This window comes from Oryx dammah, unplaced genomic scaffold (genome assembly GCF_014754425.2).
Source record: "Oryx dammah isolate SB20612 unplaced genomic scaffold, SCBI_Odam_1.1 HiC_scaffold_2, whole genome shotgun sequence".
NCBI lineage: Eukaryota > Metazoa > Chordata > Mammalia > Artiodactyla > Bovidae > Oryx > Oryx dammah.
In genome coordinates this window covers 163425464-163452587 of record NW_024070186.1, presented here as the reverse complement: position 1 = coordinate 163452587, position 27124 = coordinate 163425464, and the positions used below count along the sequence as shown (strand labels likewise).

The following is a 27124-nucleotide window of genomic DNA, read 5'->3' as shown; positions in this document are numbered from 1 at the left end:
TGAACAGCTCTTTGGCTGGATGTCCATTCTTTTCTCTTCAGCATGGAGATGTCTAAAGAGAGATGTCTAAAGACAAATATCTAAACTAAACTTACTTGATTTCGGCAGCTTACAGCTCCTCGATTTAATTGCATTACACGTCTATAAGTGGGGAGCAATTTACTCTGAAGTGATACTTAAGCATCATTCCTCTCGGCTTCTCCGGGAAGCACTCGGGCTAAATTTCTATTTAATGTATGCTGGCTTTGGAACCTGAGTACGGATAGGAGGATGTGTATTAACGTTTTAATTATGCGGCGATCCTCTGTTAGAAAATGAATCTGGGATGGACACGGGCCTTAATTCCTTCCAACTATGAAAAACAATTTTCTGGCCATCTTATGCATTAATCAGCCTCCTGAAATGTGGATCTCTGTCAGCTTGCAGCAAGAAAATAGAACCAAGTCCGCAAGTTATGCTGTTTCCCGTGCTGTGTGATCGTTGTAACGTTCTCAGCATTTAATAAGGGCTAACAAGAAGAAGAGCACTTTCGTTTAATTAAAGTAATATATCATTTTTAATAATTAGTCATAATTAAGGTGAATGATTAGCTAAGAGAGATTATGAAAAATATACATTCTAGATAAAGCTTTGAGTTGCATTTAAAAGGTCCAAAATAAACTCTTGAGGGCTGTGCGGAGCTTTAAGTATGATATAATTTATGGAATGAAATAAATCTCGAGTGTTAAAATATTTAGTGGAACTGAGAATAATGAGTTGAGATAGGATTAGTTTAATTAGTTTACTGAAATGGAGTCTTCATAGTGGCTAAGTGTGATATATTGGCTTTTGTCACTTGAAATAAAAAAGAGGTAATTAGTCCCTACTCAGATATATTGTTTTCTCAGAATAGGTTGAATTTTATTTTAGGCGCTAATCCAGGGCCAACTTGCAATTGATTTACACAGGCTCCAAGAGACAGTCACCCTTCAGATGACTCAAGAACCCCATCACTTGAAAGCGATGGTTCTCAAAGTGGGGGTGGGAAGGGGAGGTTATCCCCTCCCTAGGGAATATTTAGCAAAGTCTAAGGACATTTTGTCGTCCTGGAGAAGACTCTTGAGAGTCCCTTGGACAGCAAGGAGATCAAACCAGTCAATCCTAAAGGAAATCAACCCTGAATATTCACTGGAAGGACTGAGGCTGATGCTGAAGCTCCGATACTTTGGTCACCTGATGTGAAGAGTCGACTCATTGGAAAAGACCATGATGCTGAGAAAGATTGAGGGCAGGAGGAGAAGGGGGCGACAGAGGATAAGATGGCTGGATGGCTAATGGACATGAGTTTGAACAAACTCCGGGAGATAGTGAGGGACTGGGAAGCCTGGCGTGCTGCAGTTCACGGGGTCAGAAAGAGCCAGACATGACTTACCAACTGAACAGTAACAACAAGAGACATTTTGGGGTGTCACAATGGATCAGGGAGCGCTTCTGGCATCTAGTAGGTGAGGGCCAACACCGATGCTGCTGTATACCCAATGAAACACAGGACAGTTATCCAAGAGAATTATGCATTCCAAAGTCAGTACTGCCAAGATGGAAAAGGACTGCTGTGAACAGTCAGTTCACTAGCTACCTGTCCACGCCATTGGTGGGAAAATGTGTCCACTGTCCATAATGTGCAACTCTCAAATCTGCATTTTATGACACTTGCATTTTTCCAGTGAGGAGGAGAAGAAGAATTTACTCAATAGTATAGAAGTTCTAAAATACTAGTATTCAATAAAAGTGAAAGTGAAGTCGCTCAGTCGTGTCTGACTCTTTGCGACCGCGTGGACTACAGTCCACCAGGTTTCTCTGTCCATGGGATTCTCCAGGCAAGAATACTGGAGTGGGTTGCCATTTCCTTCTCCAGAAGATCTTCCCAACCCAGGAATCGAACCCAGGTCTCCTGCATTGCAGGCAGACGCAGGCAGACGCTTTAACCTCTGAGCCACAAGGAAGCCCATATATTCAATAAAATATATATACAGGAAGCCCAAGTATTCAATAAAAGCAACCCTCAAATAATGAATAACAGTGAGAAAAATTGGGGGTTGACACCAAAATCCACATCCTCTCCTTAATGATTCATTCATGCCATACAATGCTGTGAAGCTGTTAAAAATACCTATTAAAAAAGTTTAATGAAATAGAATAGGTTTTTATGTATCATTTTATGGCTAAAAGAAAAGTTACAAAACACAGAGCAGAGCATGGACCCATCTTGATAACTATGTGTTTTACAAGGATGTATATTTGTTGAAAAAAGAGTCAGACATTTTAGAAAGGAGAGTAGGAATTACTTTTATGGGAGTTCAAAGACTTTTTATTTCAAATATTGATTTTTTTTCTAATTACTTCTCCTATTTTACAACTTTTCTCACAAGTTACATGCATTACTTGCATAATAAAGCAATAATAAAGATGGAAAAGGAAGGGGTGCGGGAGAGGAAACAGGAAGTAGGAACTGGAAAGACCACCTTCAACTTGCATTTGAGTTCAAGGGAAGTGACCTCAGTGCCTTGAAGGAAGTGCCTTGACACCTCTCCCCTATAAAGATTGTGAGGTGGGCGAACATCAGGTTGCCAAAACGACTCAATTTGATGCGAAGCCAAAACACAGAGCTTGTTTGATGACATGCTCAAAGTGCCCATGAACTAGGACCTACACACTAAACAGTCAAACAGAGAAAACACCTGGAAAGCAAATAAGACTGGGAAGTGCGGAAATTCACACCCTCTCTTTCAAAATACTGTTTCTTCTCTCTCGTCCCCTGCACCCTTTAGTGATAACATTTACCGAGCATGTGATTCCTGAAAAGTACTCACATCCTGAAAGATGAGAGGGAGGAGACACCGTGCTACCCCTAAATCTGAAATTCTTATTGGGCATTTTTCGGGGTTATTATTATTTTTCATTTTTCTCCCAGAAAATGAATTTCTGTCACACAATAGTGAAACACTCAGATGAAAACCAGAACATCTGGGTGTTTGTCCTCCATTTGACAACCCATTGTCACTTATCTGGGAGTGAACTGAAGCCACCATACTTGACTCTATTTGAAAACAGCCCAGGGTTTGTAAAGAGTGTTTTTTTTTTTTTTTAATATACACGTCTATCAATAAGGAGGACTATTTAAACAAATTACAGTACATGGGAGTATGATTACTAGGCAGGTGTTAGTAGACTGAGGTAGATAATTTATATGTACTGACGCTGAAGATTTAGTCACTATTTTTAAGTGGTGACAGAAAGTCACAGTTTATTATATTAAGTGTGTATCTTTCTCAACACGTGCATTTGAATGTGCATGGAAAATATTTGGAAAGATACACTGCCAATCATTAAATGATGGAGGGTGGAAGGGAGAGAGGCTAAGAGGGAAGGGAAAAGAGAGACACTTATTTTTACTTTACACAATTCTATGCTATAAATGCGATATGTATGTATGTGTTTAACTCAGAGCATATGTCACTTTAAAAGCAAAGTACAATATAGTTCAGACATTCCAAAAGGTATGTAGAAAACACAAGCATCCATGTAAATGCTACCCAGCTTAGAAAACAGAACATTTTAGGGCCACTGAATTCCGCATCTGAAAACCTCCTTGAGTGTATATTTATCGGGAATCGCTATAGGCAATCAATATTCTGTATCCCAGGTTTTCCTTCTCATCTGTACATGTTTACCATATGTGTTTACCACATATGTTTGCAAAGAGCACTGAAACTATGGCATGCTAAATTTCTGAGTAAATTATTTTTGTTAGACTGCATTATTCATCCAGGGTCACCCAGGGTCACATCGGCTAGAACCACTCTTCCTGTGACCTGTGTCTCCCACTCATTTCCATTGCTCCAGAGTGTTCTTTTGTACATTATTCTCTTCAATTAGACCATGTCCTGATTTTTTTTTCCTTGCACCATGAAGCATTACCTTTATTATTTAAAAACAACCTAAGAATAAGAAAAGTTTGGGGTAGGAAGAGGCAAGCCACAATTGTTTACTGAGGCTCTTTAGTTCTATCATGAAACAGGAAAGATACACCTCACTCCATCTCAGTGTTGTCTCTCTTCCAAACACTAAGATGCGGAGAGCCGACTCACCAGAAAAGTCCCTGATTCCAGGAAAGATTGAGCGCAGGAGGAGAAGGGGGCAGGAGAGGATGAGATGGTTGGATGGCATCACCAATTCAATGGACATGAGTTTGAGCCAACTCTGAGAGACCATGTAGGACAGGGAAGCCTGGCATGCCGGAGTCCTTGGGGTCGCAAAGAGCTGGACATGACTTACCAACTAAACCACCACCACCTTGGGGAGCTTACTACTGCTACTACTATTACCAAAAACATTACTACCATTTTCCCAATGCTTTTGATGTGTCAGGATCACACCTGATGCTACACTTCCAAGTGACAAGTACGGTTCATATTTCTATTTCACCGATGAGGCCACTGGGCTTACAAAATAAATAGTTAGTGTGCAGTCTGAGTCTAAATATTCATGGTGAGCTTGTTCCAGTGTCTACTCCTCTCTTATCTCTCAGGATGATGTGAACCCACAGACGCCCACCGCTACTGACACGTGACCACACACCACATCACTGCTTTGGAAGGGTCTTTCACGCCCACCAAGAAATTGGCCAGGGATGAGGCTGAATTAGCAATTCACACATCACCTGTGTCCATGCGCTGCTGTACGAATTGGCCACTGAGAAAAGCAGCAAAAAGCTTATCAGAAAACGACTGGGTGTTGAGAGGAGAGGAACTATTAGAAAGATAAAAAGGCTAGAGCACCGGGGAGTCAGAGCGGAACTGCTACCGAGCATTCTTCGTGAAAGTGAAGACAGACAACTCTGTCCCAGATTAAACACACCCCCAGGCTGGAATGGCCACCGTCTTGGTAAAATTCCATATCCAGTTGGAAAATTACCCAAGAGAGAAATGTTACACAAGTACCAGCCGGCTTAGAAGGCTTGACAAGCAGCAGCTTCAGGAATCAATCTGGACTCAGACGTGACTGTCAACCTCTCCCTTGTCAAGGACTCTCTGGTGAACTTGAGTCTTCAAGGTATGGCCGGCCAACCCGGGTCCCCATCGCCTAAAGCTTAGAATCTGAACGATGGAGCCTCCTCAGCACCCATACATTCTCCTCGTCACCCCCAGCCCCAGGGAATTTGTTGTGTCATGAGATAAGGGTTGATGAGTGGGCACAAAACATCTCCAGGGCTGGGGGTGACGAGGAGAATGTATGGGTGCTGAGGAGGCTCCATCGTTCAGGTTCTAAGCTTTAGGCGATGGGGACCCGGGTTGGCCGGCCATACCTTGAAGACCCAAGTTCACCAGAGAGTCCTTGACAAGGGAGAGGTTGACAGTCATATCAAATTCCCACTCTCTTAGCAGAAAGTTCACTCATCTTGGGCTTCCTTGGTGGCTCAGAGGTTAAAGTGTCTGCCTGGAATGCAGGAGACCCGGGTTCAATCCCTGGGTCGGGAAGATCCCCTAGAGAAGGAAATGGCAGCCCACTCCAGTACTCTTGCCTGGAGAATCCCATGGAGGGAGGAGCCTGGTAGGCTACAGTCCATGGGGTCGCAAAGAGTCGGACACGACTGAGCGACTTCACTTTCACTTTCACTCATCTTACCTTACCAACAATGCTCTTCTTGATCTGGCGTGTCTATGTCTCATCTTACCTTACCAACAATGCTCTTCTTGATCTGGCATGTCTATGTCTCAACTGTTCTTTTCTACCACTTCCCTTGGAACCCAATTCTCTGCCCCTCCACCCCACCCCGTGCTTCTTTCCTCTTCTTCAGACTTGTTAAGCTCCAAATCTAGGGTCTTCGCGTGTTCTTTTTCCTGTATCGGCAGTGTTCTTCCTCTACGTGTTCACCTGGGCTGGTTCCCTCATGACATTCGTGTCTCAGCTGAAATAACACCTTCTTAGACGAGTCCCCTAGCTGATCTTTTACCACCTAGTAGTATTTCTCTAGGCTGATCTTGTCACTCTCTGCCCCTCCTCTCTCTCCTCCTCCACCAGAAAATGTAAGTTCCATGGGAGCAGGAAACCTAGATTTCTCATTGACCACTGAATTCCCCCGACACAGTTCCCAGAGCACAGAAGGAGTCTCAACAAACATGCCTGGAACAAATGAGTAAATATACACATCCATTAATACACTGCCTTTCATACAGTTGAGGGCTCCAAAGGTCTACTAACCATGCCACAGACAATCCTAAAACACTTTTTCCTACTCTGCAAACATGGATCCCAGAGCAAAGGGGTTCATCTCCCCCTTAGGCTGTGACTATAGTCTTTTCCCCAAAATGACTGATTTGCAAGCACTGCTGTCATACTCAATATATCTTAGTGATGAAATGATTCTTCAGAAACTCTTTCCTGTGTGTCACCTCCAGTGACAAGCACAGAATGTAAACAGGCCTGATTCCTGTAAATGAGACGTCTGGTGATGGGTTTAGCCCTAAAAGGCAAGGCACCACCTCACTTGTGTGATATCATTTGCCCCAGAATCCACTGGAGGTCACTGATACAGGCAAGAGCGTTTCGTATAGAGGAGTTCTCCATGCGTGGAGCAGAACAAAGCCAAGAAAGAAATTTTTAACATTTCAGCTGGTATTAAAAAAAAGGTAATTCCTTGAGTATTATATTACCTTCATTAAAAAAAAAGTGGAATTTGGAAGTTATTTATTGGGCATTTAGGTTGCTTCCATGTCCTGGCTGTTGTAAACAGCGCTATAATGAATACTGGGGTACATGTATCCTTTTGAATTATGGTTTTCTCTGGATATATGCCCAGAAGTGGGATTGCTGGGTCACATGGTACTTCTATTTTTAGTTTTTTAAGGAAACTACATACTGTTCTCCATAGTGGCCATATCAATTCACACTCCCATCAACAGGGCGTGAGGGTTCCCTCTTCTCCACATGCTCTCCAGCATTTATTGTTTGTAGATTTTTTCATGATATGGCCATTCTGGTCGGTGTGAGATAACACATTATTGTGGTTTCGACTTGCAGAATAACTAAATATTTTGTACCTTTCATCACTTCTGTAGAAGCCTCTATATGGTCCTATGGACATCACTCTTGCCTGCAAAATTCCACGGACAGAGGAGCCTGGTGGGCTACAATCCATGGGGTTGCAAAGAAGTGGACATGACTGAAGCAGCTGAGCACACACGGACATCCCTGGTTTTGCAAGCAATCGCATGATGTCAGGGATCTAAGGAATACTACCTATGTCTGTGGTGTGGACACAGGTGTATGTGCTGGGGACTCTTTGTACCTGCACTTGCCCCTCAAAGAAGCTCAAACCTTAGTCAGGAAGTTTTACGTTCCCAGAAAGATGACAGCTACTTTCAATGATTCTAAAGTCTCCAAATGCCCTTCTGAAAGGCAAGGCACACCAGCAAAGATGAACTCAGTCTTTAAACTGATGTTTGAACTTTTCTGTTATTTAAGAGTCAAAAAACTGGATTAATTATACTGGTACTTCAGAAACAAAACTTCCTTTGCTGCAAGAACCGTGAAAACAAAACGCACTGATGATCTTTAAATGACCCAGAAACCAAGATAATTATAGTTGTAATTAATTACATAACACGACGTCCCGTGGTAGTCAGCCAGAGGTCTAACCCAGAAAATTCCGAGGGTGGAAAATTTGAATTTCGGGACTTATCACAGACACAGGTCCTCAGTGAACACTCACCAGTTCCTAATCCTTCTCTCTGTGTGCTGGACCTCAGGCAGCAATCACTTAACCTGTTCTTATCTCCCCTGCTCATCTGTAAAATGGGGGTGAGAGTCCTGGCTGGGTTGAGCCATATAGTAATGATTTGAAATAAAATGACTGCCCATAACACATTCAAGGAATTTGAATGAAGCTGAGTTGCTAATATTATATAATAAGCAGTAAGAGCCGGGAAGTCAGCACCAATATGATGCCTTGTTTATCGAAATTTTGTCTAAATCGGTTTCTGTTTTACCACATCAACTGGCTGGATTTCTTTTTTTTTTTTACTATAACTAATTTTACTTCAATATAATTATACAGACTTTGTTGATTTCCCTTTTTGTGGCCATGCCACATGGCATGTGGGGTCTTAGTTCCCAGACCAGGGATGAAACCCACATCCCTACAGTGAAAGCTTGGTATCTTAACCATTGGACCACCAAGGAAGTCCCAACTGGGTGTATTTCTTGACAACTTAGAGAAGGCTCCAAGCTTTTATACACATATATATTCCAAAAAGATTTCTTGCTTTACTATTTGTATGACCTCATATTATTTTAGAAAATGCTTTAGAAACACCCCAGATTTTGCAATGTACTTTTTGACAACAACAAAAAATAAAACCAGGCTTCATGTCTGAGTCTAGCATGGTGTCTCTGGGTTATGGGATGAATAGTTTGGTCCTTCATCCCTCTAGGTCTTGGCCCCACCTATCGAATGCTTACTCTTCCCTTTGTTTTCCAGCCAAGACACATTTTAGCCCAAGATCTTCTCTTTGCGAAGTTACCTATATCGGAGAACATTTGCCCAACATGGTATTAGACAATAATAAAATTGCTGCCAGTGTCAGAGTTAATAAGTGGGTTTGAAATAATTCATAAAAGCCTGGGTAGACTGGACTTCCCTAGTAGTCCAATGGTTAAGAATCTGCCTTGCAATGCAGGGGATGCAGGTTTGATGCCTGGTCAGGAAACTAAGATCCCACATGCCACATGGCCAATTTTTTTTTTAAAGTATAAGTCAACAGAGAAGGGAGTAAAAGAAGGATAGGGAGAGATACCATTAATTTATGTGTCACTTCCTGTCCTTGTAGGTAAGATGCTCTCAAGACAAACTTTACCAGACTCCAATAAGGACTACAGAATTTTAACCCAGAACGCTTTTCCATCACTGTTTATGCTAGGCATCTCTCCACCTTTGGAAGGAACAAGGGATCCAGCAGGGTATCAACACCTTTCATGAACACAAGCAATAATGGATCAGCACATCCCACGCTGTCTTTGGTGTGGTTTAGTTGCTCAGTCGTGTCCAACTCTTTTGCAACCCCATGGACTGTAGCCTGCCAGGCTCCTCTGTCCATGGGACTTCCCAGGCAAGAACACTGGAATGGGTTGCCATTCCCTTCTCCAGGGGATCTTCTCGACCCAGGGATCAAACCTGTGACTCCAGTATTGGCAGGCGGATTCTTTACCACTGTGTCACCAGGGAAGCCAAGAACATTTCATACCCTATTCTAAAGAAACCTCCCATAACAGTGGAGCCCGAAGCAAGTATCCTTTTTATGGGGTAAACTTTTGAGGGCTACTGAAGACATCTTTGTACTCTCATCAGCAAGATGGGGTTCCTGGATCTTCTGCTTTAATCTACCCTAAGGAGACACTGCTTTAATCACCAGAGCTAAAAATATACTAGACCCATTGCACCCTAAGATTGACACCAGGGGCAATGGATTAGCCCAAGACTTCACATTTTGGAATGAAAAAGTGCTGGCTTGAACACTGACTCAGTGATTCAATAGTTGGCAATTTGTCCATAGAAGCAATTTTATTTCTGAGTTTCAGTGTCTTTATCTTAAGAGTATGGATGATGATATTAATCTTCCAAGGTTATTGAAATGATTAAATAGGATAATACATGCAAAAGGTCTGGCAGAATGCCTGAAACATAGTAGAAACCAAAGCCTTCCTTCTTCTCCTGGAACACATACAAATACCCATCAACTCTACAAAGAAGACACGGGCGTGCCTTGAGATTACCTTTACACTTCCTTCCACCAATAGCTGTGTTGTACATGTTAATTTCCATTAAAGTGACAGTTCTTCAATTGTGCCCAACTCTGTGCGACCTTCTGGACTATAGCCTGCCTGGTTCCTCTCTCCATGAAATTCTCCAGGCAAGAATACTGGAGTGAGTTGCTATTTCCTTCTCCAGGAGATCTTCCTGACCCAGGGAGTGAACCCAGCTCTCTTACACTGCAGGCAGATTTTTTACCATCTGAGCCACCAAGGAAGCCTAATTTCAATTAACCACACCATATTTAGATACCTGAATGCTGAGGCCTTCAAGTGCAAGTCTTGGCAAGTTATAGAGGGAGATGCATTTTGGATGGAATGGGAAGAATGCTATTCTGTTTCAAAATACCCAACTGCTTGAGATCAGATGAGCAAAACTTTATGATGACAACTGCATAAATCTCCAGGATATTTGATACTGCGCAAACAAAGACATGAAAACATTGCTGGGAGGACAAGAAGAGGATTGAGTACCTATTGGAGATAAAAAGAGGGAATTTGTAGGTATTTCTAGAAGATTCCCAGGGTTTTTGTTATCATTTTTTAAAAATTTTAGTTTGGGCATAACAATCGCCTCTTTATCCCATGCAAACTCATCTTCCCGTCAGGTTATTGTTATAGCAATCACGTGGAGGTGGGATTAGGGTGGGTGAGATCCAGGTATATTCCATGGGTAAAAAGCATTAATATACATATTAGCTTAAGGCTAGAGGCTGTTGGCTACAGTTGCGCCATATCTCAGAACCCAAACCCTCATGAATTATTCAGCTCAGCAGAAGAATCCAACATAGATAGGAATAAGCAATGCTTCCATTGAGGGGAACTGTATGGCAGACAAACAGGAATATTTGATGGTCATCTTTTTTGTGCCAAACGCTGTTCCAAATTAATTCCTAGAAGCACCTAATGAAGGAGATGCCCCTTTACAGAGGGTTTTTACAGAGATTCTGAAAAAAAGATAAAGCCATCTGATTTCATAGGGTGGTAAATGTTTAAGCTGGTATTGAAACCCAGCTCTACCTGTGCCTGCAAACCCCCACTCGGAGCTATTTCCTCCACCCCCGATCCCAGGCAAACCCCGATGCTACGATAAAGCTCCAGGTAGTGGTCCTTCTCTCCACTCCACTAGAGCGGCAGAAAAATCTCACGCCATGTCTGGGTCTATATCTGCCTCTCCATGTGTGTCTCAGAGAGATACTTTATCTTTCAAGTTTTATGGCTCATATCTGTGACTAAAATATCATTTATGACAATTCCCATCTGCTAAGCTTCAGAAGTGATATAGTTTCATCGCAAAGGGCTGGTACCGGGCGCTTAAGTGACAAGCCAAGAGTTGAGTGGAATCAGAATTTACCTGAACTTGATTTTCACAGGAAACTGAGCCTCTTTACAGCGTCCGTTTCTTTGGCACAGGATGCTCTGAGAATGAGTCAAGGCCCCAAAGCGTGGGGCCTCCCAGCGTCTCCCAGATCAGAGCAAAGAGCTCAGCTCCTGCAAGCCTCGCAGGTTGGACCCCGTTTCTCATTCCAAGCAGGAAAGTGGAAGGCCGGCTTCCTCCATCACTCCCTGACAGTTATAGACTAGCTGGGAACCTTATTAAAGAATACAGCTTGCCTGGGCACTCTCTGTTGGCCATCACCTGCTCATGGTCCGGCATTTATTACAAAGAGACTGCAGATTAATACCATCCGCCCTGCAAAGGGAGGATGCCCACCGCTCGCCGGTCCCACAAAACCAAGAAAATCCAGAACAATGGAGACGTGCCTTCCGTCTCCCATCCCAGAACCTCCGTGCATTTTAATTTTACCTCATAGCTCTGCTTTAAGACTATCTTTATTTTATCCTAACTATTTACAGGGGTCTTTTTTCCCTTCATTTTAAATGCAATGTCCCCCATAGTAAATTTCAAAAATATAGAAAAGGTAATACAGAGATAAGCTTAGAATCGGGATATTCTTCATATTTTTGAGATCTTTCTGTTCTCTCTTTCTCTTCCCTCTTCTTTCTTCCCTTCCTCTCTTTCTTGCCCCTTTCCTCAAAGTTGTTTTCATATGTTGGTAAATAAGTTTTCTATAAACCCCAAATAACCTTAATACATAGTTCTCATTTATTATAGAACAATGGGGAAAGGACACCGAGTTCATAGGTTGCCCTTCCTCTGTTCAGTGTCCACAGCTGCTGCTAAGTCACTTCAGTCGTGTCCAACTCTCTGTGACCCCATAGACGGCAGCCCACCAGGCTCCCCCATCCCTGAGATTCTCTAGGCAAGAACACTGGAGTGGGTTGCCAAGTGTCCACAGCAGACATCACCAATTGATTATGAACCATCTCCTTCCTGAGTCAGACTTCTTGGCCAAAGTTCCAAGCAGCCACTACTAATCAATCAGGATTGGTGCAACATGCAAATTCTCCTTCTTATATAGCTCTTACCCTCAAGGAACTGACACTCTAACCTCGCCATGCATGCATGCTAAGTCACTTCAGTCATGTCCAACTCTGCAATCCTATGGACTATAGCCCACCAGGCTCCTCTGTCCATGGGATTCTCCAGGCAAGAATACTGGAGTGGGTTGCCAGGCTCTTCTCCAAGGGATCTTCCAACTCAGGAATCAAACCCATAGAATAGATAAAGAGGCAAATTTCAAGCAAAATTGTATTATAAGGCACATATTAGATGTCTGACACAGACTCAGTGGCTGTCTCCTAAGGAGAGGAAACACTGGGTCCCTATGAGTCAGCCCACGCTTGGATAATCTTTCTATTATGGGACCCAGAGCCCACGGTGGTTACTTGTCCTCCCATGAACTTCAGGGCCAAGGCCCTGCCTCAACCCTGCAGGGAACCCAGCACACAGTCAGAGGTCTAGGCGAGGACAAACACGTCTCTGCACAGTGGATGTTCAGTAGGTGCCCTTCTTTTCTCTTTCCTTGTATCTTAAAACAAGATTCTGTATCAATGGTGAGAAAGTGATGGGATCTAGGCACCACTATATATGTTGCTGTTGTTTACTCATTCAGTCATGTTCGACCCTTTGTGACCCCATGGACTATAGCCCCGCCAGGCTCCTCTGTCCATGGGATTTCCCAGGCAAGAATACTGGATTGGGTTGTCATTTCCTTCTCCAGAGGATCTCCCTGACCCAGGGATGGAACCCGGGTCTCCTGCGCTGGTAGGCGGATTCTTGACCACTGTGCCACTGGGAAGCATACCATTATCTATAGTAGTTGGTAAGTTTTGAGTCACATCATTGAAAAGTAAGTTCTAGATACCACCTTTTGACCCAACAATCTGCTATGAAAATAACATGCCTGTAAATATTAACCAAGGCCCCTCTATCTATGTTTTATGTGTATCTCTCTGTCTACACAGATAACTCAGTATGTGTACCTGGAATTAGTGTCTGCAACAGAATAAAACAAACACCCAAAGAGTTCATTAAGTGAACTGATTAAATGAGATATGTTACAAGCATACAATGGAGGACAATTGAGTGATAGAAACCAGTATGTGCTAATATGAGAAAGTGTCCATGCTGTGTCTGTAAGTCAATGAAAGCAAAAGGGAAGTAGGACATACAATCTGTTGATTTTTTTGTGGAAATAAAGCACCTCTGTACACATGCACATATACATCACACATGTTCACAGGCACACATACTGTGTCCTTCCCCACCCCCAAAGGTATTTACAAGCCATTGATAATGACTAGCTCTAGTTAAAACTGAGACTCAGAAATGAGCTTTATTTTGCACTTTCCTTTGCTAGTGTTGGCGCCATCTGGATGATTAATCATGGGCTTGCCGCCCTTTAACTTATAACAAAAATGTTTCCTGGTTGGTCTAGTTGATGAGACTGTGGTCTATGGGTTTACGTCTTCATTTTCCATGAAAGAAATATAACACATAAATGTTATGTTAAAGAAGAGAGGGATGAGCTTCCAGAGATGGCATGCGATGGGGGCAGGAAAAGGGCTGAGGAAGAGGAATAAGACAGATCTTGGCATTTATTAAAACATCAGAGAGGCTTCTGAGAAACTGCATGAAACGAAAGGTTTTTGGAGGCAGGGAGAATAAAATACAGGCAAGTCAAAATTACAGAGACATCCGTCACATTAGAATACCTATCCTGCTGATGCAAAAATTCCCCTTTTGGGGGTTTGCTTTTAGGGTCACTGTGCATTAGTATTCCACTCACCAGTGATGCAGTCACCATTTCTCTCCATTTCTTTTTGACCTCAAGCATTTTATGCATAAATGTCAGTGTTCCTTGCAATTAATCATGCCTACCACAGACTAATTGTGGACAACACTCATGCAATTAGCCAAAATGTGTCTCCAATATGCATGAATGTTCCGAAAGCACTCACTTTTCAAAACCTCCAGTACCTAAACAGGAAGACTGGTCTCTGTTTTCCAAGTCCCTTTCAGATTCAATGTGAGCTAGCAAGATAATCAGATCATAGCTGATGGCACCCATGCCTAGGGTCGGCTAATGAGAAAATGGTATCTTAAAACGCATGCAATGAATTCAGCAAAGCGGCACCTCTGAAAATACCAAGGATGTTCTTTAGAGAAGTTACAGAGAGGAGACAGAGTGGAGGAGGGGAGAGAGAGACGGAGAGAAAGAGAACACCTAACAGGGCAGCTCAAAGCAGACATGCCTTATGCAACTGAAAGACTCACGTACAACAGGATTTATCTCCCAAGAGTCAAAAAAGGTTACAGGGCCATCATTCTGGTTAAACACAGCTTGTTACTCAGCTCATGCAATGGACAGGAATTTGGGCAAACTCCGGGAGATGGTGAGGGACAGAGAAGTCTGGCATGAGGCAGTCTCATGGGGTCTCGAAGAGTCGGACACAACCAAACAACAGCAACAGTTACTCGTCACCAGTGGGCCAACCTGCACAACACATTTGCCCATGAGCATTTTGTCCTCATATATGCAAAGGTAACCTAGAGTAGCAGTTCTCAACCAAGGGCAACTTTACAGCCCAGAAGACATCTGGCACCGTCCAGAGATATATTGGTCATCACCAGTGGGTTCGGAGTTCCTGCTGGCATCTGGTGGGCAGAGGCCAGGGATGCTGCTAAAAAGTTCCTATAAGGCAGAGCCAGCCCATCCCACAACAAATAACTCTCTGGCCAAAATGACAATAGTGCCAAAGTGGTCCAGTGGTTAACAATTCGCCTTGCAGTGCTGGGGACACAGGTTCAATCCCTAGTCGGGGAACTAAGACAAGATCCCACATGTGGCAGGGCAACTAAGCCTGAGCACTGCAACTATAAAGTCCATGGGACCCAACAAAAGATCCTGCCACAAGTAAGACCTGATTGATGCAGCCAAATAATGTTTTTTTAAACAGTGCCAAGATTGATAAACCATGCTTGGTGTAATGTAAAAGGGTGGATTCTAGGATGAAGAAGATCCCAGAGAGTCTGTGGCTCTGACAGTAGTAGCATTTCCCCCTGAACTTCTGTGCACCTCAGTTTCTGCCTCCTGAAAGTGGAAATCATACTTCCTACCTTGCACGGCAGTGACGGCAATTTGAAACAACAGGACAGAAAGCACCTGTGACAGAATCAAGCGAGCTCTCATCACCACTGTGGCTATCATCAGCAGTGATTATTAACGTATTTTGCAATCCCGTCACCAAATAGAAACCAAAACAAACTTCTTGGAGAATTCTGCTATTGCTCACTGGGCACCATGGCAAATATCCACCCCCATCCTCCGAGGAATAAACTAGTCTCACTTCAAACAATTGTTACAGTTTGAATCCAATTGACTCCAGACAAAAGTATTGAGATAATCAGCATATTAAAGCCAACACTATAACCATATGTTAATTATGTAAATGATTCATTTTAATCAGCTAGAACCATGTAAAGAGTAACAAGGAATGCAAATGCAGGGAGTTATTAAAAAGCTCATTATTATTCATCTCGGTTCCATGCGTGAACCTATCCATCCAAACAGATGAATTAATAGTGAGAGGGGAGATGAAAGTGCTGGAGGGAGAAACCACAGGACACCATCTGTCCGCCTCTGCGGCTCAGGCCTCCACGTTACAGGGAAGCTGCAAGAGGCGAGGAGGAGGCTTTGAGCTCCCTCCTGGGGACCCAGTCTGCACCCCCTATCCTCCCAGAGCTGAGGGAGCATGATGGTCACTGTTGATTTGGGAACCTTTGCTGGTTTTTGAAGGTGGGGACCAAAGTGCGTGGGTGGCATGGAACCCTCTCTGCTGTTTCAGCAGATTAGGAGTTTGAAATTGACAAGGTCCTCCCGCACTCAGGGGTTGTAAAAACCTCCTTCCTCGTTCCTTTTTCTTTCTTTTTTTTTTTTTCTTTTTCTTTCTCTCCCATCTTCATTATGGTTTCCACTACCAGTGTGTTATTTTTCCCTTATCAAGAGGAAGAGGATTAGGCAAAAATACTGGAGGGAGTTGCCATTTCATTCTCCAGGGAATCTTCCCGACCCAGGGATCGAACTCAGGTCTCCATCTGAGCCACCAGGGAAGCCTGTATATATATATATTATTATGATATTACTACTAATAATTGATAATGATTATAGTTTTCTCATGTTTGTTGTTGTTATTTAGTTGCTAAATGGTGTCCAACTCTTTTGCGACTCCATGGACTCTAGCAACCCAGGCTCTTCTGTCCATGGGATTGTTAGATACGAATAGTGTTTCCTCCTCCAGGGCATCATCTCAACCCAGGGATCGAACCCAGGTCTCCTGCATTGGCAAGTGGATTGTATTGTTTACCACTGAATCATCTGGGAAGCCCTCATTTTTCCTTTTTTTTTTTAATGGAAGTATCGTTATGTACAACGTTTTGTTTGTTTCAAGTGTACAGCAAAGTGATTCATTTTATATATTCTTTTTTCACATTCTTTCCCATTATAAGTTGATGATATCAATACTTATGTTACTATTACATAGATATTAGCTCTATGTCTAAGTCCATTTGCTCTTTTGTTTTCATTTTTGTAAATTTCATTTTATATCAGAATATAGTTGATGAACAATATCCTGTTAGTTTCAGGTTTGCTGTTCACCAAGGTCACTGGACTTGAGACTATTATTAGTCATAATATGCTTGCCTCTCCTAGTAACTATGTCCTCAGCTCAGCTCATTGGCTAATGAGATGCTTCCAGTAGAAATTTATTTCTGAAACTTTGAGAAGGAGGAGGTGTAGATTCCTGGAATATCTATAGTTTGCATATCGGGGGTGGAGGCATTAAGGACAAAGCTCTGCATGTCTTAGCCACTGACTCATCTCATTTTTCCCCAAAATTTCATGATATAGTTCATTACCCCCATTTTAAAAGGATGAGAAACTCAGCATGAAGCAGCCTGATGACCTCATAAGGAACTGGAACTTGAACCTAGATCTGACTCCACCACTGGTAATTTTCCCTGCTTCAATCCTGATGAACAAAGTATTAACAAGTCGCTGTGTATCTGTGAGGAAATCATGACTCAGAGAGGTTTGATGACTCGCCTGGCAACCAGTTGGTGCTCTGGACTTGAACCCAGGTCTGCCCTGCTTTCACCGTTGGCCTTACTTATGTGAGGGTAAGATCCTTGTTGATCGCCTAACACCATCACCACATTCTACCTGCCAATATAATCAGTGTAGGTCAACAGAACTTTCTGGGAAGATGGACATGGCCCAAGTGTGTATTGTGCAATACTGTAGCTGTGAGCCACCTGTGACCACCGACCACTTGCAATGTGGCAAATGTGACTAAGAACCTGCATTTTTAAAGTTTGATGTAATTTTAATTAATTCAAATGGGAATAATGCCGCATGGCTGGCGGCTGCCCTACTGGACAGCACGACTCTGGATTTTCACAGATGCTATCACGTCATTTCATGCTCACAATTTCTCACATATGTTAGGAAAGGCCTTTCACAGATACCACCAGGTTTGACGTTGTTGTTCAGTCACTAAGCAACAACAGGATTCTCCAGGCAAGAATACTGGGGTGGGTTGCCATTTCCTTCTCCAGAGGATTTTCCCAACCCAGGGCAGACTCTTAACCCCTGAGCCACCTGGGAAGCCTGATAAGATCAGAAGGGAAACTCTACTAAATGGGCGATGGAAGCTTGCACACGTCAGTGATGCCAGAGCCAGGACCGTCATCTGGCACGTCTTCCTTAGCTCTAATGTCTTGTGTTGAAAAGAATAAAAATTCACCACCCTTCTCATTCCAATAAAGAATGGGGATCATTGGGATACCCCTTCTTTGTAGAAGATAATGGTACCAGAGAGAACTTCTTTTCTCACTATCAAGCTCCTACGCTATGCTAGGACGTTTGTTCCATGTTAAAATAAAGGGAACTGAAATTAATGATGTTTTGAGGCCTTCGTGAAACCTTTTTAAGTATAAAAAGACTTTCGATCAATGATGCTGGTAATCCTTAAGCATGAGTCTTCTCAAGGTAAATGGCGAAAAACAGATGGAATATAAGCCACTAGTTTGGGAAATACTTGTGGCTTTTCTTCTCTTTAGAGTAGAAAGATATTAAAAATTGGTGACACTTGGGCTTATGATGTATTTATTTCTGTGTAACACACACACATATCTTTGGTTATGTGCAATGTGCACGTGCATGTTCAGTGTAATATATACATGTGTGTGTTGTGTGTATATACATATATCTGTGAAGTCTTGTTGTTCAATCTCTCAGTCACGCTGGACTCTTTGTGACCCCATGGGCTGTAGCTCGCCAGATCCTCTGTCCACGGGATTTCCCAGGCGAGATTATTGGAGTGGGTTGTCATTTCCTCCTCCAGGGGATCATCCCAACCCAGGGATTGAACCTGTGTCTCCTGCACTGCAGGCAGATTCTTCACCCCTGAACTCTCTGGGAAGCCCGTATCTGTAATATGTTCAAATTAGTTACTATCATTTGAAAATCATGAGGAATATTCCCCTAAAAATCTAGGGTTTTAATTTTGCTTCTTTTGAACTATATCAGAAAACTTGGTAACACAGAGCTTATAGCACTGCACGGGGGTAAAAAATGACTCCGGTTAAGTAGAAGCTGCCTCCTTTCGATGGAACATATGAGACAGGATATTAGTTTTCCATTTCCTCACAGTTCCCATTGTCCTGTCTGATATACTTTTGTGGAATTATGCAGGTATCTGAGTCTGGAGATGGAAACTATCATGAGCCAAGTAGATTTCCATCTCTTCCAACAACTTTACTACATAAACCTAGAAAAGATACTTTACAACACTCTAGGTGAAGGAATCTCTTCTTGTCTTCATATGAGGTTGCAAACATATTGGGTGGGCTCAAAAATTCATTTCCATTTTTCTATAACATCTTATGGAAAAACTGAACCATTTTGGTTTTGGCCAAGCCTACATTTCCTTTGCAAGCAAATGTAGGCCAATGAAATATCTGGATAAGAATTTGTCAGAGAATCCACTGAAGGGAGACAGACCACAGGCAACACCATGTCTATTTACACCTGGCTCTCTGCAGTTCTGCCGTGGCAAGACCCTTTCAGGGCTGACAAGATGATGGCTATGCTCAGAATGACAACTTCGTATCTCAAAAAGAAAACCCCAAAAGTCCAGCGTGCACTGCCTCATCTCTGCCAAAAGTCAAACCAGAGCCCAGGGTAGGGTGGGCCTCGACCACTCCCCAGAGTGTAGCTGCCAACATGAACCCACTTGGGAGCATCTCTATCGACTAAAATAAACAAGTTCATCAGCAGTGATTTCATGACTCACCGACACCAGATTGTCTAAGACCAGGATGAGAAAAAAAGATCAAGCCAGAAAAACCCATCTGCAATTCATTTCACACCAGACTTTAAAAACATGTCCACCTGACAAAAGTACAATCGATCATTTCATTCCATTTTTAAGAGTAAACATGCTCGAAATTAAATGATGGGGGCGGGGGGGTGAGAAGTGAGGACATCCACAAAGCTCTGTGTGGCTTTGTTCTTCATATTCTAATTCTTTCATGTTTCCCCGCCTGATGTTTCCTAATGTACTTTCACTAGAATCCGATTTTTGATCTTTAATCCCTTTATGTGTTTTTCCGTGCTTACTCTTGAATGCCTTTGTAGCTGCCATAATTGGGTCTCTGGCACCATTTTAATAGGGCTTAGCACAATGCAGGCTTGACAAATTTCATCTAAGTGAAAAGAAAAAAAAACACTATCAATATCATCTGAGAAACTGACCAGAGTTTCAAACATGCTGCAGTGAAGGTGTCAAACAGGCCAAAGAAGGCAACCTCTGTGGCGGGACCAGGAAGAGATGAGAGAAACATTCTAAGATTGAGACAGAATAGCCTGTGTGTCCTTTTTTAGCTTCCCCCATGGCCCAGATGGTAAAGAATCCACCTGCCAATGCAGGAGACTCAGTTTCCATCCCTGGGTCGGGAAGATCCTTTGGAGTAGGAAACGGCAACCCACTCCAGTATTTTTACCTGGGAAATCCCATGGATAGAGGAGCCTGGAGGGCAACAGTCCATGGGGTCACAAAGATTAGGACACGACTTAGTGACTAAACAAATAACAAAAACAAAAAGGGCACGTTGTTATTATTTAGTCTCCAAGTCATGTTTGACTCTTTGCGACCCCATGTACCGTAGCCCCCTCAGACTCCTCTGTCCTGAATACTAGAGTGGGTTGCTGTTTTCTTCTCCAGGGGGTCTTCCTGATCCAGGGATTGAACCCATGTCCTGCATTGGCAGGTGGATTCTTTACCATTGCATGTCCCAGAGGTTTATAAATTCACAAGTCTGGAGGCAGAAGGTTGCACCGGATTATTTTTGCACAATAAATGGCAGGGCCTGGCTTCCCTGGAAACATGCACAAATGTTGTTTTCTCTACAGGTGCCCATGTCTTTGTGATTTTCGGCCAAGGTGCTCAACAATCTGGCAATGCCTAAGTGACATTCTCCTCCAACACAGGCCAGCAGGAAACAATGTCAGATTTACAAATATCCTGGCAATCAGGGAATGCACAATGGAAGCAGACATTGTCAACGGGGGTGGCAGCCTGGCTCAAAATAATCCCCTTTCCTCTGCGAGAGGCCTCAGTATACCTGAGTGGAGAGTCAGTGGCCATGTTTGTGTCACATGACCTAGTCCTGCACACAGGCCATAGCTGATTGGTTCAGTGGTGTGCACCTGACCTGTGCCAGGCCAATCAAAACCTTCCTTGGGATTTTCTGCTGTGGAACCAGGAAAAAGACTCAAGCATTCTCTAATGTCCAAACTTAGAGGCTCAGGAGCTAATAACAGGGCTCCCTAGGTGGTGCAGTGGTAAAAAGAAAAAAAAAAAAAACCTGCCAGTGCAGGAGACTTGGGTTAGATTTCTGGGTCTGGAAGATCCTCTGAAGGAGAGCATGGCAATCCACTCCAGTATTTTTGACTGGAGAATCCCATGGACAGAGGAGAATGGCAAGCTACAGTCCACAGGGTCGCAAAAAAGTTAGACATGACTTAGTGACTAAACAAACAACAAGCTCATGTCAGCCACATTCCCCACCATGTGCAGGAAGCAGGCTTGTGGAAGTGAACCTGGCACAAAGAAAGGACCCAAAGGAGAATCTTATGGTCCCAACTGTTCTGGTGAAAATCATATGAGACCGACCTGTGTGCTCCCTATAGAGGCATCACTTTGCATAAGTCGGTTTGAGTGGCATTTCCACCTCTTACACTAAAACAGTGTCTCAGTCTCCAGACTTGATATTTTGGGTGCTCTCATTCTCTGTTATGGAGGGTTGTTCTGTGCACTGCAGAGTGGAGAGCAGTGTTTCTGGTCTCCACCCACTAGATACCAGTACTGACACTGCCACCCCACAAGTTGTAACAAACAAAAATCTCTCCAGACATCATTAAAGGACCCCCATGGGGGGAAAAAAATTGCTCCCAGTTGAGAACTGCTGCACTAAAAGAATTATAATCCAGCAATTCAGCATCAATAACCAGCAAGGTTCTCTGTCCCTGCCCATACAGCAACTAAGGTCCAGGGTTATGTGTGAGTGCTCAGTAGCTCAATTGGGTCCAACTCCTTGTGACCCGACTGACAGTAGTGAGCCAGGGTCCTCTGTCCATGAAATTTTCAAGGCAAGAATACCGGAGTGGGTTGCCATTTCCTACTTCAGGGGATCTTCTTGACCCAGGGATCAAACCCACATCTCCTGTCTCCTGCATTGGCAGGCGGATTCTTTACCGAGTTGAGACTATAAAACAGTGAGTCCCAATTTAGTCTCTCAGTCTTTGATACATTCTAAATTCTTCCTTGCTACAAAAAAAACTCTGGCAAGGTTCTTCATATATTTATTACCCTGTGGAGTGTTTCATCTGTTTCTCTGGTTTCTGGTGACATTTATATCTCACAAAGATGTTTATGGATACAAAGAGGGAAAAAAAAATCTCTTGTATTCATGGCATTTTTTTGAGACATAGTCCATCATGAGATTGTATATGTATCACTCTGGGATGGACAATACACATAGACTTATGGAAAAATTGTACTACATTACTTATATATTATGGATATCCCACTAGAGCCCTCTGATCATTGCAGATCTGTTGTAAAATATTTTTTTTTTAATTCTTACTGGAGTATAGTTGATTTACAATGTTGAGTGAGTTTCAGGTATACGGCAAAGTGAATCAGTTATACATACACATATATCTACTCTTTTTTTAGATCATTTTTCCATACAGACCATTACAGAGTATTGAGTAGAGTTCCCTGTGCTATACAGTAGGTCCTTATTAGTCATCTGTTTTATATAGGGCAGTGTGTATATGTCTGTCCCCAAATGTTCTAATATATTAATGATCAGAATGTTTGGCATCTAATGCGCAGTCAGTAGTAGCTACTGTATCTTCTTAAGAGAATCTTGACATCCTTTTACATAAACTGCCTCTTCCTCATTTACATGGAGAATAACAAATAGATGCCCTTACTAAGGGTGCCCTAATGATTTCTCCAGACTTCTTCCAAAAGATTCTCTCAGGCAAGAACACAACCAACAAGTATGTTACCTCCTAAGACTTGGGATTTCAAGTAGGACAGGAGCAATGAGAGAAGATACAGCTGGAGGGTCATGTGGACAAAAGAAAGGTCGCTCCCAATAGTTTACAATCCTCTGGGTATCTTCCCTAGGTTAGAGCCCCTTCCTCTGGCTTACCTGTCAATGCTGTGGGCTACTCAACACACACCCAATAGGTGTTCTCTCTTGCCTGAGTGAAGTTGCTCAGTCGTGTCTGACACTTTGCGACCCCATGGACTGTAGCCTACAAGGCTCCTCTGTCCATGAAATTTTCCAGGCAAGAGTACTGGAGTGGTTTGCCATTTCCTTCTCCAGGGGATCTTCCCGAGCCAGGGATCGAACACGGGTTTCTCGTATTGCAGGCAGAAGCTTTAATCTCAGAGCCACCAGGGAAGTCCTCTCTTGCCTAGGGCAGTCCAAACAGATTTCTAGTACTTGAAACAAAGGAACTCCACCTGGTACAACCAGGAAAGGCCAACTAAAATGGTGAATGTCAAAAGCACAGGCAACTCAACATCTACAAGCCAGCCCTAGAAATGTAGTCCATTTTTTTTTCTATTAAAAATGTCAGATTCGCTAGAAAAATGGCACTGATGAACCTATTTGCAGGGCAGGAATAGAGACACAGACAGAGTACAGACTTGTGGACACAGTGGGGGAAGTTTCGAAAGGGTGGGGTGAATTGACAGAGTAGCATATTATAAGGCGTAAAATAGATAGCCAGTGGGAAGTTACTAGGAGTTACTGGGAAGCACAGGGAGCTCAGCTTGGTGCTCTGTGATGGCCTAGTGGGGTGGCATGGGAGAATGGGTGGGAGGGAGGCTCAAGAGGGAAGGGATATGTATAAACTTAACTGATTTGTGTTGCTGTATGGCAGAAACCGACACAGCATTGTAAAGCAATTATCCTCCAATTAAAAATAAAAAAATTAATAAAAACACATCAGATTCAATATCCTACATTTAATTCCAAGACCTCTTCTCTATAGTAACTACAAGAGAAATAGATCTCACACTTAAAAGGGCATTTTCTTTCCTGGCAATCCAGGGTTTGGAAAATAGGGACACAGCAAGCCCAGCCCATCCCAGCTTGTCAGATATAACCTCCTGTGAATTCCTGATCCCACAATCACCAGCACGTAGTGAAAGATGGATTCTTCATCTTTTAAAATGCCTTGAAAAGACGTGGGCTTTACACCAGACTTAGGAGTTCTAAAGTTGACCGGCTGTTTGACTTTTCCAGCACACAGACAAATACGATCTCGCTCTGCCTTCCTGTTCCAAAATAATTCGCCTCAAATGTCCTCTTTTCCTCCCCACGAGATACCAGGAGGGCCATATGCCTCCTCCCACTTCTACTGAAGTGTCAACAATGAAACGCAGAAGCTGACAAGTGCTAACTTGGCCCCGTCCCTCCCCCTCCACCAGATGATAAATAGCAAGAAAGACAGAGGAACTTCTGGGCACTTGTTTGTTCCCCTGAAACCAAAACACAGCCACTCTGACTTCTAGGGGAGAGTCATTAAATGCTCCATAAAATGTATTTTGCCTTAAGCAAAAAAGGGCTTTGTCCTCCAACAAAACAACCTAAATGGTGACATCAGAAAGGATCTAGTGGCATCAAGTTCCCCTGTGTTGAAAGGTTCCATGAACTCATGGTGACCTTTCTCCAGCTGCTAGGCACACTGCCTTAAAAGACATGCGACCCATTTTCTGCGAGGCTCTTTGCCCGGATGAGAGGCCTAAAAGAGACCAGTCTTTATTTTTTTTTATAACTAGCTCCCGGGGTGACCTCTTAGGAAGAATTTAGTCTGGACCAGACACTGTCCTAAGTGCTTCCCGCTTGTCATTTCACTGGCTGCATGGAGTTGAGGGGCAGAACTGGGTTTGTTTCACTTCCCCTTTCCTGAAGAAGTCAGAGTGTGACTAACTACAAAGAGCACAAAGGTGTTTAGAATGCAGGCAAGATTTCTCAACTACTTGATGTATTCATTTGAAGGTTTCTCTCCGATATTACAGCGTGAATTCAAGATGGAGGCTTTTGGCAATCTCTGTGGTTCTATTTCTGGCAATGCCCCCAATAATAATAACAACAGTACTAATAACAATAACAGCAGCAGCAGTAGAAAGTGAAAGTGTTAAGTCGCTCGGTTGTGTCCGACTCTTTGCAACTCCATGGGCTGTGGCTCGCCAGGCTCCTCTGTTCAGGGGATTTTCCAGGCATGAATATTGGAGTGGGTTGCCATTCCCTTCTCCAGGGCATCTTCCTGACCCAGGGATTGAACCTGGGTCTCCCGCACTGCGAGCAGATTCTTTACCTTCTGAGCCATCAAGGAAGCCCATCATAGTAATAATAATAATGACAATAATAAACATAATAACAACAGCAACAGCAGAGGCAATAGTAAGCACTGGCATCAACAAATCTAATAATCTGAAGGAACTGGCAAATCCCAGGCTAGGTGATTTACAAGGTATCCTGTTTAAGGTTCTGGAAACATTCCATGTGGGTCTTATCCATTTTCTCTTCTTTTTTTACAGATTATGAAACTAAGGTTCATGAGAGAGGCTGAGTGACTTGCCCAAGATCACACAGCCACTGCATAGCTGAGTTAAAAATTAACTGCACGGCTTCCCTTGTGACTCAGTGGTAAAGAAACCAACCTGGCAGTACAGGAGACATGGGTTAGATCCCTGATCCAGGAAGATCCCACATGCCAGGGGGGGGAAACTAAGCCCATGTCCCACAACTAGTGAGACTGTCTTCTAGAGCCTGGGAGCCGAAACTGCTGACACCCACGTGCCTAGAGCCCATGGTCTGCACCAAGAGAAGCCACTGCAATGAGAAGCCTGGCACCACAACTAGAGTAGCCCATATTCATCGTGACTAGAGAAAAGCAACGAAGATCCAGTACAGGCAAAGATAAATAAACAAAGAAAAATTAATTTTGAAAATTGGTTAAAAACAAAAAAAGAAATGAACTCCAGTTGCATCTGATTCCCGCCTCTGGGTTCTTAACTGATAACATTATAAAATACACATGCTGTCACCAGCGATTTTCGTACTTCATGTTACGTCACTTCACAGTAAGTGTGGAGAACGCACACATGCACACTCGCACACAATTTGCCCTCCAGTGCAGCCTCTAGAATCCCTACACTCTTCCCACTACTGTCATGAGAACAGGGGCGCGATCAGATCCAGGAATCCTGCCTCCCACCTCCCCAGGGTGTGGGAAAGAGACACCCACGTGGTCTGGTCGCTTTAATCACTCTCCTGAGCAGAAGCGAGGCCAGAGCAGCTGCAGAGGAGACAGTCCGCTCTGTCACCCGCTTCCCTTAGACTCACCTGGTCTCCCTTGGATAGAGTCCATTTCAAGGAGCACGAGGGTGCCAAGCAGAGGATGGAGTGAGTCTCAGTTGAGCCAAAGGAACAATTCTCTCCTGCTTGGGGACAGTGCCACTGCCTTGCCCTTTGATGCGAAATGGTTTTCATCTTCCCCAAGAGTAAACATCTGCTTAATGCAAAGCTTTCTAAGTCAATTTAGTCCCCCCCATAAGCGCTGCCTAGAAGCTCTGCTGCTATTACGGGCAGGCCCAATGAGATGGGACTGCAATAAAATGTGCAGTGACACAAATGGGCCTTTCAAGCCCAGAACCTGCATGAAACAGAAGTGGCCTCACTGCCCAGGCTCGTGGTGGGTGGCTCAGACAGAGAGACGTGGAGAGAGCGCATCCAGGGGAGGAACGAGAGCTCTCTCCATCCGTGGGCATGTGGCCCTTCTCCACGTGGTCGAGGACCCCCAGCAGGCGGACAGCCTGCAAATGTGGCCGCAGACTCATTTTCTTTGTTTGCTTTTGGTTCCTTCTCCGGATGGCTCACTGGGGCTGAGGACTGAGGTCGCCCTTGGAAGGAGGGAAGAGAAATTCACACCCCATGGATGTGACGCTCTGCGGATGAAGATAAATTAAGGGACTGTAAATATCCACTCAAAGACTTCAAGGTGACCTGGGTGACATCTCTGGGAGGCGAGGCAGGAATGTGGAAGCCTAATTAATGGCACGGTCTGAAGGAAGGCCATGTGAAAAGAAGGGACTTGGCCAACGTGGAGAAAAATAAAGGAAGCCCGGAGTGTCAGACATTGGCAGCGTGGCCACAGCATCATCCAAAAAAGATTTACAATAGATCCCGGGGACACGGGCGTTTCAAATAATAGAGAAA

At 43.5% G+C, this 27124-nt stretch overlaps 1 protein-coding gene and 1 long non-coding RNA gene across 19 annotated transcripts in view; both read right to left on the bottom strand.

The window, feature by feature from the left end:
- Positions 1-27124, bottom strand: part of RBFOX1 (RNA binding fox-1 homolog 1) — a 1681944-nt gene that overhangs the window by 339687 nt on the left and 1315133 nt on the right. The gene's annotated exons all lie outside the window — the stretch shown is intronic.
- Positions 3114-12352, bottom strand: LOC120874852. Its single transcript, XR_005723737.1, has 2 exons — positions 5714-12352; positions 3114-5664 (listed from the first exon to the last, which is right to left on the bottom strand). It is a non-coding gene; the product is annotated as an uncharacterized LOC120874852 (long non-coding RNA).